We start from the raw sequence: 13,911 nt of genomic DNA, 5'->3' as shown, positions 1-13,911 counted from the left end.
ACCAAAGCGCGAGTCCAACTATTTCCATCATAACTCCCAAAATACTTGGAGTTTTTCATCTCCGTTTCTTCCGTTTTAAACTACACTTCGACACCTTCAAAATGAAACAAATTTCAATGAATTACGAGTCGAATTTAGTGAGTTATGGTCATTAAGTCGGAGGTAGGTATGTAAACTGCTAGACCAAAGCTTGAGTCTAATTATTTCCACCATAACTTTCAAAATACATAGAGTTTTTCATCTTCGTTTCTTCCGTTGTAAACTACACTTCCATACCGTCGAAATGGAACAAATTTCAATGAATTTCGAGTTGGATTGAGTGAGTTATGGTCAATCAATCGGAGGTAGGTCTGTAAACTGCTAGACCAAAGTGCGAGTCTAACTATTTCCACCGTAAATCTCAAAATACTTGGCTTTTTTCATCTCTGTTTCTTCCATTTTAATCTACACTTCGACTCCTTCGAAATGGAACAAATTTTATTCAATTCCGAGTTGAATTGAGTGAGTTATGGTCATTCAATCGTAGGTAGGTCTGTCAGCAGATAGGCGAAAGCACGAGTCTAACTATTTCCATCATAACTCTTAAAATACTTGGAGTTTTTCATCTCCGTTTCTTTCGTCTTCAACTACACTTCGACATTTTTGAAATTGCATGAATTTGAATCAATTCCGAGTTGAATTGAGTGAGTTATGGTCAATCAATCGTAGGTAGGTCTGTAAACTGCTAGTCCAAAGTGTGAGTCTAACTATTTCCACCGTAACTCTCAAAATACTTTGAATTTTTTATCTCCGTTTCTTCCGTTTTAACCCACACTACGACTCTCTCAAAATAGATCAAATTTCAATGAATTCCGAGTTGAATTGAGTGAGTTCTGGTCTTTCAGTCTGAGGTTGGTCTGTAAACTGCTAGGCGAAAGCGCGAGTCTAACTATTTCCAACATAACTCTTAAAATACTTTGAGTTTTTCATCTCCGTTTCTTCCGTTTTCAACTACACTTCGACATCTTCGAAATGTTAAGAATTTGAAACAATTCCGAGTTGAATTGAGTGAGTTATGGTCAATCAATCGTAGGTAGGTCTGTAAACTGCTAGACTAAAGTGCGAGTCTAACTATTTCCATCTTAACTCCCAAAATGCTTGGAGTTTTTCATCTACGTTTCTTCCGTTTTAAACCACACTTCGACTCCCTCGAAATGGAACAAATTTTAATGAATTCTGAGTTGAATTGAGTGAGTTATGGTCTTTCAGTCTCAGGTTGGTCTGTAAACTCTTAGGCGAAAGCGCGAGTCTAACTATTTCCAACATAACTCTTAAAATATTTGGAGTTTTTCATCTCCGTTTCTTCTGTTTTCAACTACACTTCGACACCTTCGAAATGGCAAGAATTTGAATCAATTTCGAGTTGAATTGAGTGAGTTATGGTCAACAATCGCAGGTAGGTCTGTAAACTGCTAGACCAAAGCGCGAGTCCAACTATTTCCATCATAACTCCCAAAATACTTGGAGTTTTTCATCTCCGTTTCTTCCGTTTTAAACTACACTTCGACACCTTCAAAATGAAACAAATTTCAATGAATTACGAGTCGAATTTAGTGAGTTATGGTCATTAAGTCGGAGGTAGGTATGTAAACTGCTAGACCAAAGCTTGAGTCTAATTATTTCCACCATAACTTTCAAAATACATAGAGTTTTTCATCTTCGTTTCTTCCGTTGTAAACTACACTTCGATACCGTCGAAATGGAACAAATTTCAATGAATTTCGAGTTGAATTGAGTGAGTTATGGTCAATCAATCGGAGGTAGGTCTGTAAACTGCTAGACCAAAGTGCGAGTCTAACTATTTCCACCGTAAATCTCAAAATACTTGGCTTTTTTCATCTCTGTTTCTTCCATTTTAATCTACACTTCGACTCCTTCGAAATGGAACAAATTTTATTCAATTCCGAGTTGAATTGAGTGAGTTATGGTCATTCAATCGTAGGTAGGTCTGTCAGCAGATAGGCGAAAGCACGAGTCTAACTATTTCCATCATAACTCTTAAAATACTTGGAGTTTTTCATCTCCGTTTCTTTCGTCTTCAACTACACTTCGACATGTTCGAAATTGCATGAATTTGAATCAATTCCGAGTTGAATTGAGTGAGTTATGGTCAATCAATCGTAGGTAGGTCTGTAAACTGCTAGTTCAAAGTGCGAGTCTAACTATTTCCACCGTAACTCTCAAAATACTTGGAATTTTTTATCTTCGTTTCTTCCGTTTTAACCCACACTTCGACTCTCTCAAAATAGATCAAATTTCAATGAATTCCGAGTTGAATTGAGTGAGTTCTGTTCTTTCAGTCTGAGGTTGGTCTGTAAACTGCTAGGCGAAAGCGCGAGTCTAACTATTTCCAACATAACTCTTAAAATACTTTGAGTTTTTCATCTCCGTTTCTTCCGTTTTCAACTACACTTTGACATCTTCGAAATGTTAAGAATTTGAATCAATTCCGAGTTGAATTGAGTGAGTTATGGTCAATCAATCGTAGGTAGGTCTGTAAACTGCTAGACTAAAGTGCGAGTCTAACTATTTCCATCTTAACTCCCAAAATGCTTGGAGTTTTTCATCTACGTTTCTTCCGTTTTAAACCACACTTCGACTCCCTCGAAATGGAACAAATTTTAATGAATTCTGAGTTGAATTGAGTGAGTTATGGTCTTTCAGTCTCAGGTTGGTCTGTAAACTCCTAGGCGAAAGCGCGAGTCTAACTATTTCCAACATAACTCTTAAAATATTTGGAGTTTTTCATCTCCGTTTCTTCTGTTTTAAACTACACTTCGACACCTTCGAAATGGCAAGAATTTGAATCAATTTCGAGTTGAATTGAGTGAGTTATGGTCAACAATCGCAGGTAGGTCTGTAAACTGCTAGACCAAAGCGCGAGTCAAACTATTTCCATCGTAACTCCCAAAATACTTGGAGTTTTTCATCTCCGTTTCTTCCGTTTTAAACTACACTTCGACACCTTCAAAATGAAACAAATTTCAATGAATTACGAGTCGAATTTAGTGAGTTATGGTCATTAAGTCTAAGGTAGGTATGTAAACTGCTAGACCAAAGCTTGAGTCTAATTATTTCCACCATAACTTTCAAAATACATAGAGTGTTTCATCTTCGTTTCTTCCGTTGTAAACTACACTTCGATACCGTCGAAATAGAACAAATTTCAATGAATTTCGAGTTGAATTGAGTGAGTTATGGTCAATCAATCGGAGGTAGGTCTGTAAACTGCTAGACCAAAGTGCGAGTCTAACTATTTCCACCGTAAATCTCAAAATACTTGGCTTTTTTCATCTCTGTTTCTTCCATTTTAATCTACACTTCGACTCCTTCGAAATGGAACAAATTTTATTCAATTCCGAGTTGAATTGAGTGAGTTATGGTCATTCAATCGTAGGTAGGTCTGTCAGCAGATAGGCGAAAGCACGAGTCTAACTATTTCCATCATAACTCTTAAAATACTTGGAGTTTTTCATCTCCGTTTCTTTCGTCTTCAACTACACTTCGACATCTTCGAAATGACAAGAATTTGAATCAATTCCGAGTTGAATTGAGTGAGTTATGGTGAATCAATCGTAGGTAGGTCTGTAAACTGCTATTCCAAAGTGCGAGTCTAACTATTTCCATCATAACACTCAAAATACTTGGAGTTTTTCATCTCCGTTTTTTCCGTTCTAAACTACACTTTGACACCTTCAAAATGAAACAAATTTCAATGAATTACGAGTTGAATTTAGTGAGTTATGGTCATTAAGTCGGAGGTAGGTATGTAAACTGCTAGACCAAAGCTCGAGTCTAATTATTTCCACCACTACTTCCAAAATACATAGAGTTTTTCATCTCCGTTTCTTCTGTTGTAAACTACACTTCGATACCTTCGAAATGGAACAAATTTCAATGAATTTCGAGTTGAATTGAGTGAGTTATGGTCAATCAATCGGAGGTAGGTCTGTAAACTGCTAGACCAAAGTGCGAGTCTAACTATTTCCACCGTAACTCTCAAAATACTTGGAGTTTTTCATCTCCGTTTCTTCCATTTTCAACTACACTTCGACATCTTCGAAATGTTAAGAATTTGAATCAATTGCGAGTTGAATTGAGTGAGTTATGGTCAATCAATCGTAGGTAGGTCTGTAAACTGCTAGACTAAAGTGCGAGTCTAACTATTTCCATCTTAACTCTCAAAATACTTGGAGTTTTTCATCTACGTTTCTTCCGTTTTAAACCACACTTCGACTACCTCAAAATGGAACAAATTTTAATGAATTCCGAGTTGAATTGAGTGAGTTATGGTCTTTCAGTCTCAGGTTGGTCTGTAAACTCCTAGGCGAAAGCGCGAGTCTTACTATTTCCAACATAACTCTTAAAATACTTGGAGTTTTTCATCTCCGTTTCTTCCGTTTTCAACTACACTTCGACATCTTCGAAATGGCAAGAATTTGAATCAATTCCGAGTTGAATTGAGTGAGTTATGGTCAATCAATCGCAGGTAGGTCTGTAAACTGCTAGACCAAAGCGCGAGTCCAACTATTTCCATCATAACTCCCAAAATACTTGGAGTTTTTCATCTCCGTTTCTTCCGTTTTAAACTACACTTCGACACCTTCAAAATGAAACAAATTTCAATGAATTACGAGTCGAATTTAGTGAGTTATGGTCATTAAGTCGGAGGTAGGTATGTAAACTGCTAGACCAAAGCTCGAGTCTAATTATTTCCACCATTACTTTCAAAATAAATAGAGTTTTTCATCTTCGTTTCTTCCGTTGTAAACTACACTTCGATACCGTCGAAATGGAACAAATTTCAATGAATTTCGAGTTGAATTGAGTGAGTTATGGTCAATCAATCGGAGGTAGGTCTGTAAACTGCTAGACCAAAGTGCGAGTCTAACTATTTCCACCGTAAATCTCAAAATACTTGGCTTTTTTCATCTCTGTTTCTTCCATTTTAATCTACACTTCGACTCCTTCGAAATGGAACAAATTTTATTCAATTCCGAGTTGAATTGAGTGAGTTATGGTCATTCAATCGTAGGTAGGTCTGTCAGCAGATAGGCGAAAGCACGAGTCTAACTATTTCCATCATAACTCTTAAAATACTTGGAGTTTTTCATCTCCGTTTCTTCCATCTCCAACTACACTTCGACATCTTCGAAATGTTAAGAATTTGAATCAATTCCGAGTTGAATTGAGTGAGTTATGGTCAATCAATCGTAGGTAGGTCTGTAAACTGCTAGACTAAAGTGCGAGTCTAACTATTTCCATCTTAACTCTCAAAATACTTGGAGTTTTTCATCTACGTTTCTTCCGTTTTAAACCACACTTCGACTACCTCAAAATGGAACAAATTTTAATGAATTCCGAGTTGAATTGAGTGAGTTATGGTCTTTCAGTCTCAGGTTGGTCTGTAAACTCCTAGGCGAAAGCGCGAGTCTTACTATTTCCAACATAACTCTTAAAATACTTGGAGTTTTTCATCTCCGTTTCTTCCGTTTTCAACTACACTTCGACATCTTCGAAATGGCAAGAATTTGAATAAATTCCGAGTTGAATTGAGTGAGTTATGGTCAATCAATCGCAGGTAGGTCTGTAAACTGCTAGACCAAAGCGCGAGTCCAACTATTTCCATCATAACTCCCAAAATACTTGGAGTTTTTTATCTCCGTTTCTTCCGTTTTAAACTACACTTCGACACCTTCAAAATGAAACAAATTTCAATGAATTACGAGTCGAATTTAGTGAGTTATGGTCATTAAGTCGGAGGTAGGTATGTAAACTGCTAGACCAAAGCTCGAGTCTAATTATTTCCACCATTACTTTCAAAATAAATAGAGTTTTTCATCTTCGTTTCTTCCGTTGTAAACTACACTTCGATACCGTCGAAATGGAACAAATTTCAATGAATTTCGAGTTGAATTGAGTGAGTTATGGTCAATCAATCGGAGGTAGGTCTGTAAACTGCTAGACCAAAGTGCGAGTCTAACTATTTCCACCGTAAATCTCAAAATACTTGGCTTTTTTCATCTCTGTTTCTTCCATTTTAATCTACACTTCGACTCCTTCGAAATGGAACAAATTTTATTCAATTCCGAGTTGAATTGAGTGAGTTATGGTCATTCAATCGTAGGTAGGTCTGTCAGCAGATAGGCGAAAGCACGAGTCTAACTATTTCCATCATAACTCTTAAAATACTTGGAGTTTTTCATCTCCGTTTCTTCCATCTCCAACTACACTTCGACATCTTCGAAATGTTAAGAATTTGAATCAATTCCGAGTTGAATTGAGTGAGTTATGGTCAATCAATCGTAGGTAGGTCTGTAAACTGCTAGACTAAAGTGCGAGTCTAACTATTTCCATCTTAACTCTCAAAATACTTGGAGTTTTTCATCTACGTTTCTTCCGTTTTAAACCACACTTCGACTACCTCAAAATGGAACAAATTTTAATGAATTCCGAGTTGAATTGAGTGAGTTATGGTCTTTCAGTCTCAGGTTGGTCTGTAAACTCCTAGGCGAAAGCGCGAGTCTTACTATTTCCAACATAACTCTTAAAATACTTGGAGTTTTTCATCTCCGTTTCTTCCGTTTTCAACTACACTTCGACATCTTCGAAATGGCAAGAATTTGAATAAATTCCGAGTTGAATTGAGTGAGTTATGGTCAATCAATCGCAGGTAGGTCTGTAAACTGCTAGACCAAAGCGCGAGTCCAACTATTTCCATCATAACTCCCAAAATACTTGGAGTTTTTTATCTCCGTTTCTTCCGTTTTAAACTACACTTCGACACCTTCAAAATGAAACAAATTTCAATGAATTACGAGTCGAATTTAGTGAGTTATGGTCATTAAGTCGGAGGTAGGTATGTAAACTGCTAGACCAAAGCTCGAGTCTAATTATTTTCACCATTACTTTCATAATACATAGAGTTTTTCATCTTCGTTTCTTCCGTTGTAAACAACAATTCGATCCCTTCGAAATGGAACAAATTTCAATGAATTTCGAGTTGAATTTAGTGAGTTATGGTCAATCAATCGGAGGTATGTCTGTAAACTGCCAGACCAAAGTGCGAGTCTAACTATTTCCAACGTAACTCTCAAAATACTTGGCTTTTTTCATCTCTGTTTCTTTCATTTTAATCTACACTTCGACTCCTTCGAAATAGAACAAATTTTATTGAATTCCGAGTTGAATTGAGTGAGTTATGGTCATTCAATCGGAGGTAGGTCTGTCAACAGATAGGCGAAAGCACGAATCTAACTATTTCCATCATAACTCTTAAAATACTTGGAGTTTTTCATCTCCGTTTCTTCCATCTTCAACTACACTTCGACATCTTCGAAATGGCAAGAATTTGAATCAATTCCGAGTTGAATTGAGTGAGTTATGGTGAGTCAATCGTAGGTAGGTCTGTAAACTGCTATTCCAAAGTGCGAGTCTAACTATTTCCATCATAACACTTAAAATACTTGGAGTTTTTCATCTCCGTTTCTTCCGTTTTAAACCACACTTCGACTCACTCGAAATAGAACAAATTTCAACGAATTCCGAGTTGAATTGAGTGAGTTATGTTCCTTCAATCTGAGGTAGGTCTGTAAATTGCTAGGCGAAAGCGCGAGACTAACTATTTCCATCATAACACCTAAAATACTTGCAGTTTTTCATCTCCGTTTCTTCTATTTTCAACTACACTTCGACATTTTCGAAATTGCATGGATTTGAATCAATTCCGAGTGAAATTGAGTGAGTTATGGTCAATCAATCGTAGGTAGGTCTGTAAACTGCTATTCCAAAGTGCGAGTCTAACTACTTCCATCATAACACTTAAAATACTTGGAGTTTTTCATCTCCGTTTCTTCCGTTTTAAACTACACTTCGACTCACTCGAAATAGAACAAATTTCAACGAATTCCGAGTTGAATTGAGTGAGTTATGGTCCTTCAATCTGAGGTAGGTCTGTAAACTGCTAGGCGAAAGCGCGAGACTAACTATTTCCATCATAACTCTTAAAATACTTGCAGTTTTTCATCTCCGTTTCTTCCGTTTTCAACTACACTTCGACATCTTCGAAATTGCATGAATTTGAATCAATTCCGAGTTAAATTGAGTGAGTTATGGTCAATCAATCGGAGGTAGGTCTGTAAACTGCTAGACCAAAGTGCGAGTCTAACTATTTCCACCGTAAATCTCAAAATACTTGGCTTTTTTCATCTCTGTTTCTTCCATTTTAATCTACACTTCGACTCCTTCGAAATGGAACAAATTTTATTCAATTCCGAGTTGAATTGAGTGAGTTATGGTCATTCAATCGTAGGTAGGTCTGTCAGCAGATAGGCGAAAGCACGAGTCTAACTATTTCCATCATAACTCTTAAAATACTTGGAGTTTTTCATCTCCGTTTCTTTCGTCTTCAACTACACTTCGACATCTTCGAAATGACAAGAATTTGAATCAATTCCGAGTTGAATTGAGTGAGTTATGGTGAATCAATCTTAGGTAGGTCTGTAAACTGCTATTCCAAAGTGCGAGTCTAACTATTTCCATCATAACACTCAAAATACTTGGAGTTTTTCATCTCCGTTTTTTCCGTTCTAAACTACACTTTGACACCTTCAAAATGAAACAAATTTCAATGAATTACGAGTTGAATTTAGTGAGTTATGGTCATTAAGTCGGAGGTAGGTATGTAAACTGCTAGACCAAAGCTCGAGTCTAATTATTTCCACCACTACTTCCAAAATACATAGAGTTTTTCATCTCCGTTTCTTCTGTTGTAAACTACACTTCGATACCTTCGAAATGGAACAAATTTCAATGAATTTCGAGTTGAATTGAGTGAGTTATGGTCAATCAATCGGAGGTAGGTCTGTAAACTGCTAGACCATAGTGCGAGTCTAACTATTTCCACCGTAACTCTCAAAATACTTGGAGTTTTTCATCTCCGTTTCTTCCATTTTCAACTACACTTCGACATCTTCGAAATGTTAAGAATTTGAATCAATTCCGAGTTGAATTGAGTGAGTTATGGTCAATCAATCGTAGGTAGGTCTGTAAACTGCTAAACTAAAGTGCGAGTCTAACTATTTCCATCTTAACTCTCAAAATACTTGGAGTTTTTCATCTACGTTTCTTCCGTTTTAAACCACACTTCGACTACCTCAAAATGGAACAAATTTTAATGAATTCCGAGTTGAATTGAGTGAGTTATGGTCTTTCAGTCTCAGGTTGGTCTGTAAACTCCTAGGCGAAAGCGCGAGTCTTACTATTTCCAACATAACTCTTAAAATACTTGGAGTTTTTCATCTCCGTTTCTTCCGTTTTCAACTACACTTCGACATCTTCGAAATGGCAAGAATTTGAATCAATTCCGAGTTGAATTGAGTGAGTTATGGTCAATCAATCGCAGGTAGGTCTGTAAACTGCTAGACCAAAGCGCGAGTCCAACTATTTCCATCATAACTCCCAAAATACTTGGAGTTTTTTATCTCCGTTTCTTCCGTTTTAAACTACACTTCGACACCTTCAAAATGAAACAAATTTCAATGAATTACGAGTCGAATTTAGTGAGTTATGGTCATTAAGTCGGAGGTAGGTATGTAAACTGCTAGACCAAAGCTCGAGTCTAATTATTTCCACCATTACTTTCATAATACATAGAGTTTTTCATCTTCGTTTCTTCCGTTGTAAACAACAATTCGATCCCTTCGAAATGGAACAAATTTCAATGAATTTCGAGTTGAATTTAGTGAGTTATGGTCAATCAATCGGAGGTATGTCTGTAAACTGCCAGACCAAAGTGCGAGTCTAACTATTTCCAACGTAACTCTCAAAATACTTGGCTTTTTTCATCTCTGTTTCTTCCATTTTAATCTACACTTCGACTCCTTCGAAATGGAACAAATTTTATTCAATTCCGAGTTGAATTGAGTGAGTTATGGTCATTCAATCGTAGGTAGGTCTGTCAGCAGATAGGCGAAAGCACGAGTCTAACTATTTCCATCATAACTCTTAAAATACTTGGAGTTTTTCATCTCCGTTTCTTCCATCTCCAACTACACTTCGACATCTTCGAAATGTTAAGAATTTGAATCAATTCCGAGTTGAATTGAGTGAGTTATGGTCAATCAATCGTAGGTAGGTCTGTAAACTGCTAGACTAAAGTGCGAGTCTAACTATTTCCATCTTAACTCTCAAAATACTTGGAGTTTTTCATCTACGTTTCTTCCGTTTTAAACCACACTTCGACTACCTCAAAATGGAACAAATTTTAATGAATTCCGAGTTGAATTGAGTGAGTTATGGTCTTTCAGTCTCAGGTTGGTCTGTAAACTCCTAGGCGAAAGCGCGAGTCTTACTATTTCCAACATAACTCTTAAAATACTTGGAGTTTTTCATCTCCGTTTCTTCCGTTTTCAACTACACTTCGACATCTTCGAAATGGCAAGAATTTGAATCAATTCCGAGTTGAATTGAGTGAGTTATGGTCAATCAATCGCAGGTAGGTCTGTAAACTGCTAGACCAAAGCGCGAGTCCAACTATTTCCATCATAACTCCCAAAATACTTGGAGTTTTTCATCTCCGTTTCTTCCGTTTTAAACTACACTTCGACACCTTCAAAATGAAACAAATTTCAATGAATTACGAGTCGAATTTAGTGAGTTATGGTCATTAAGTCGGAGGTAGGTATGTAAACTGCTAGACCAAAGCTCGAGTCTAATTATTTCCACCATTACTTTCATAATACATAGAGTTTTTCATCTTCGTTTCTTCCGTTGTAAACAACAATTCGATCCCTTCGAAATGGAACAAATTTCAATGAATTTCGAGTTGAATTTAGTGAGTTATGGTCAATCAATCGGAGGTATGTCTGTAAACTGCCAGACCAAAGTGCGAGTCTAACTATTTCCAACGTAACTCTCAAAATACTTGGCTTTTTTCATCTCTGTTTCTTTCATTTTAATCTATACTTCGACTCCTTCGAAATAGAACAAATTTTATTGAATTCCGAGTTGAATTGAGTGAGTTATGGTCATTCAATCGGAGGTAGGTCTGTCAACAGATAGGCGAAAGCACGAATCTAACTATTTCCATCATAACTCTTAAAATACTTGGAGTTTTTCATCTCCGTTTCTTCCATCTTCAACTACACTTCGACATATTCGAAATGGCAAGAATTTGAATCAATTCCGAGTTGAATTGAGTGAGTTATGGTGAGTCTATCGTAGGTAGGTCTGTAAACTGCTATTCCAAAGTGCGAGTCTAACTATTTCCATCATAACACTTAAAATACTTGGAGTTTTTCATCTCCGTTTCTTCCGTTTTAAACCACACTTCGACTCACTCGAAATAGAACAAATTTCAACGAATTCCGAGTTGAATTGAGTGAGTTATGTTCCTTCAATCTGAGGTAGGTCTGTAAATTGCTAGGCGAAAGCGCGAGACTAACTATTTCCATCATAACACCTAAAATACTTACAGTTTTTCATCTCCGTTTCTTCTATTTTCAACTACACTTCGACATTTTTGAAATTGCATGAATTTGAATCAATTCCGAGTGAAATTGAGTGAGTTATGGTCAATCAATCGTAGGTAGGTCTGTAAACTGCTATTCCAAAGTGCGAGTCTAACTATTTCCATCATAACACTTAAAATACTTGGAGTTTTTCATCTCCGTTTCTTCCGTTTTAAACTACACTTCGACTCACTCGAAATAGAACAAATTTCAACAAATTCCGAGTTGAATTGAGTGAGTTATGGTCCTTCAATCTGAGGTAGGTCTGTAAACTGCTAGGCGAAAGCGCGAGACTAACTATTTCCATCATAACTCTTAAAATACTTGCAGTTTTTCATCTCCGTTTCTTCCGTTTTCAACTACACTTCGACACCTTCGAAATTGCATGAATTTGAATCAATTCCGAGTTGAATTGAGTGAGTTATGGTCAATCAATCGCAGGTAGGTCTGTAAACTGCTAGACCAAAGCGCGAGTCCAACTATTTCCATCATAACTCCCAAAATACTTGGAGTTTTTCATCTCCGTTTCTTCCGTTTTAAACTACACTTCGACACCTTCAAAATGAAACAAATTTCAATGAATTACGAGTCGAATTTAGTGAGTTATGGTCATTAAGTCGGAGGTAGGTATGTAAACTGCTAGACCAAAGCTCGAGTCTAATTATTTCCACCATTACTTTCATAATACATAGAGTTTTTCATCTTCGTTTCTTCCGTTGTAAACAACAATTCGATCCCTTCGAAATGGAACAAATTTCAATGAATTTCGAGTTGAATTTAGTGAGTTATGGTCAATCAATCGGAGGTATGTCTGTAAACTGCCAGACCAAAGTGCGAGTCTAACTATTTCCAACGTAACTCTAAAAATACTTGGCTTTTTTCATCTCTGTTTCTTTCATTTTAATCTACACTTCGACTCCTTCGAAATAGAACAAATTTTATTGAATTCCGAGTTGAATTGAGTGAGTTATGGTCATTCAATCGGAGGTAGGTCTGTCAACAGATAGGCGAAAGCACGAATCTAACTATTTCCATCATAATTCTTAAAATACTTGGAGTTTTTCATCTCCGTTTCTTCCATCTTCAACTACACTTCGACATCTTCGAAATGGCAAGAATTTGAATCAATTCCGAGTTGAATTGAGTGAGTTATGGTGAGTCAATCGTAGGTAGGTCTGTAAACTGCTATTCCAAAGTGCGAGTCTAACTATTTCCATCATAACACTTAAAATACTTGGAGTTTTTCATCTCCGTTTCTTCCGTTTTAAACCACACTTCGACTCACTCGAAATAGAACAAATTTCAACGAATTCCGAGTTGAATTGAGTGAGTTATGTTCCTTCAATCTGAGGTAGGTCTGTAAATTGCTAGGCGAAAGCGCGAGACTAACTATTTCCATCATAACACCTAAAATACTTGCAGTTTTTCATCTCCGTTTCTTCTATTTTCAACTACACTTCGACATTTTCGAAATTGCATGATTTTGAATCAATTCCGAGTGAAATTGAGTGAGTTATGGTCAATCAATCGTAGGTAGGTCTGTAAACTGCTATTCCAAAGTGCGAGTCTAACTATTTCCATCATAACACTTAAAATACTTGTAGTTTTTCATCTCCGTTTCTTTCGTTTTAAACTACACTTCGACTCACTCGAAATAGAACAAATTTCAACGAATTCCGAGTTGAATTGAGTGAGTTATGGTCCTTCAATCTGAGGTAGGTCTGTAAACTGCTAGGCGAAAGCGCGAGACTAACTATTTCCATCATAACTCTTAAAATACTTCCAGTTTTTCATCTCCGTTTCTTCCGTTTTCAACTACACTTCGACATCTTCGAAATTGCATGAATTTGAATCAATTCCGAGTTAAATTGAGTGAGTTATGGTCAATCAATCGTAGGTAGGTCTGTAAACTGCTAGACCAAAGTGCGAGTCTAACTATTTCCATCATAACTCACAAAATACTTCGAGTTTTTCATCTCCGTTTTAAACCACACTTCGACTCCCTCGAAATGGAACAAATTTCAATGAATTCTGAGTTGAATTGGGTGAGTTATGGTCATTCGATCTGAGGTAAGTCTGTAAACTACTAGACCAAAGCGCGAGTCTAACAATTTCCATCATAACTGTCAAAATACTTTGACTTTTTCATCTCCGTTTCTTCCGTTGTAAACTACACTTCGACACTTTCAAAATGAAACAAATTTCAATGAATTACGAGTTGAATTTAGTGAGTTATGGTCATTAAGTCGGAAGTAGGTATGTAAACTGCTAGACCAAAGCTCGAGTCTAATTATTTCCACCATTACTTTCAAAATACATAGAGTTTTTCATCTCCGTTTCTTCCGTTGTGAACTACACTTCG

This window comes from Tasmannia lanceolata, unplaced genomic scaffold (genome assembly GCF_043159265.1).
Source record: "Tasmannia lanceolata isolate RefF3 unplaced genomic scaffold, GAP_Taslan_0.1 ptg000003l, whole genome shotgun sequence".
Lineage (NCBI taxonomy): Eukaryota > Viridiplantae > Streptophyta > Magnoliopsida > Canellales > Winteraceae > Tasmannia > Tasmannia lanceolata.
The sequence above is the reverse complement of the archived record's forward strand: the minus strand, read 5'-3'. Positions refer to the sequence as shown.